Below are 2,500 nucleotides of genomic sequence, written 5' to 3' on the forward strand. Positions count from 1 at the left end.
GCAGACAGAAGCAGCGTCGTTAGTAGAGAACTGGTGTTTTAGTGTCTCTGAGTACAGTCGTTTAGCCTCTCTCACCGCTTTGCTAAACCTGTTCTTCGACTCCTTGAATCTGTCTCTATCCCCACTCCTAAACGCTTCCTCCTTCTCCAACCTCAACCTTTTGAGCTTTGCTGAGAACCAGGGCTTGTTGTTGTTAAAGTTCACCCTGGTACGTGTTGGGATACAGCAGTCCTCACAGAAGCTGATGTACACAGCCTCTGTGAGTTCATCCAGACTATTGGTAGCAGTCGTGAACATATCCCAGTCAGTACAGTCTAAGCACGCCCGCAAATCTTCCACAGCCTCACTGGTCCACTGTTTAGATGTCCTCACAGCAGGTTTACAGAGTTTTAGTTGCTGCCTGTATGCACGAATCAGGTGGACCAAGGGAGTTCTGTGCGAGCCGAACAGCCCCGTGACCCACAAGAGAAACATCCCCGCCAAATTCGAGCGTTTGACGGGGTCTATCCGTGAAAAAATATTCACGTTTTTGAGTGCACATGCATTTCTGCTGCAAATGCCTCTGGAAGTTTCATGCCGTTCGTATGCCAATTGTGGCAACACGAAAATGACCCGTTTTCCCATTCCGAGGGATTTCTGTGCGACCCTAACAGCCCCGTGAGCCACAAGAGACACATCCCCGCCAATTTCTAGCGTTTCACGGGGTCTATCCGTGAAAAATATAGACGTTTTTGAGTGCACATGCATTTCTGCTGCAGATGCCTCTGGAAGTTTCATGCCGTTCGTACGCAATGTGGCAACACGAAAATGACCCCTTTTCCCATTCCGAGGGATTTCTGTGCGACCCTAACTAACAGCGCCCGTGAGCCACAAGAGAGACATCCCCGCCAATTTATAGCGTTTCACGGGGTCTATCCGTGAAAAATATAGACGTTTTTGAGTGCACATGCATTCCTGCTGCAAATGCCTCTGGAAGTTTCATGCCGTTCCTATGCAATGTGGCCACACAAAAATGACCCGTTTTCCCATTCCGAGGCATTTCTGTGCGACCCTAACAGCCCCGTGAGCCACAAGAGAGACATCCCCGCCAACTTCTAGCGTTTGACGGGGTCTATGCGTGAAAAATATTAAAATTTTTGAGTGCACGTGCCTTTCTGCTGCAAATGCCTCTGGAAGTTTCATGGCGTTCCTATGCAATGTGGCAACACGAAAATGACCCCTTTTCCCATTCCGAGGGAGTTCTGTGCCACCCTAACAGCCCCGTGAGCCACAAGAGACACATCCCCGCCAATTTCTAGCGTTTCACGGGGTCTATCCGTGAAACATATAGAAGTTTTTGAGTGCACATGCATTCCTGCTGCAAATGCCTCTGGAAGTTTCATGCGGTTCGTACGCAATGTGGCAACACGAAAATGACCCGTTTTCCCATTCCCAGGGATTTCTGTGCGACCCGAACAGCCCCGTGAGCCACAAGAGACACATCCCCGCCAATTTCTAGCGTTTCACGGGGTCTATCCGTGAAAAATATCAATTTTTTTTTGACTGCACATGCATTTCTGCTGCAAATGCCTCTGGAAGTTGCATGCGGTTCGCATGCAATGTGGCGACACGAAAATGACCCGTTTTCCCATTCCGAGGGATTTCTGTGCCACCCTAACAGCCCCGTGAGCCACAAGAGAGACATCCCCGCCAATTTCTAGCGTATCACGGGGTCTATCCGTGAGAAATATTCACTTTTTTGAGTGCACATGCATTCCTGCTGCAAATGCCTCTGGAAGTTTCATGCGGTTCGTATGCAATGTGGCGACACGAAAATGACCCGTTTTCCCATTCCGAGGGATTTCTGTGCCACCCTAACAGCCCCGTGAGCCACAAGAGAGACATCCCCGCCCACTTCTAGCGTTTCACGGGGTCTCTCCGTGAAAAATATCACATTTTTTGAGTGCACATGCATTCCTGCTGCAAATGCCTCTGGAAGTTTCATGCGGTTCGCATGCAATGTGGCGACACGAAAATGACCCGTTTTTTCCCATTCCGAGGGATTTCTGTGCCACCCTAACAGCCCCGTGAGCCACAAGAGACACATCCCCGCCAATTTCTAGCGTTTCACGGGGTCTATCCGTGAAAAATATTCAATTTTTTGACTGCACATGCATTTCTGCTGCAAATGCCTCTGGAAGTTTCATGCGGTTCGCATGCAATGTGGCGACACGAAAATGACCGGTTTTCCCATTCCGAGGGATTTCTGTGCCACCCTAACAGCCCCGTGAGCCACAAGAGAGACATCGCCGCCAATTTCTAGCGTTTCACGGGGTCTATCCGTGAAAAATATTCACTTTTTTGACTGCACATGCATTCCTGCTGCAAATGCCTCTGGAAGTTTCATGCCGTTCGCATGCAATGTGGCAACACGAAAATGACCCGTTTTCCCATTCCGAGGGATTTCTGTGCCACCCTAACAGCCCCGTGAGCCACAAGAGAGACATCGCCGCCAATTTCT

This window comes from Petromyzon marinus, unplaced genomic scaffold (genome assembly GCF_048934315.1).
Source record: "Petromyzon marinus isolate PM22_M1 ecotype Great Lakes invasive population unplaced genomic scaffold, UKy_Petmar_22M1.pri1.0 PM_G_Scaffold_82, whole genome shotgun sequence".
Classification (NCBI taxonomy): Eukaryota; Metazoa; Chordata; class Hyperoartia; order Petromyzontiformes; family Petromyzontidae; genus Petromyzon; species Petromyzon marinus.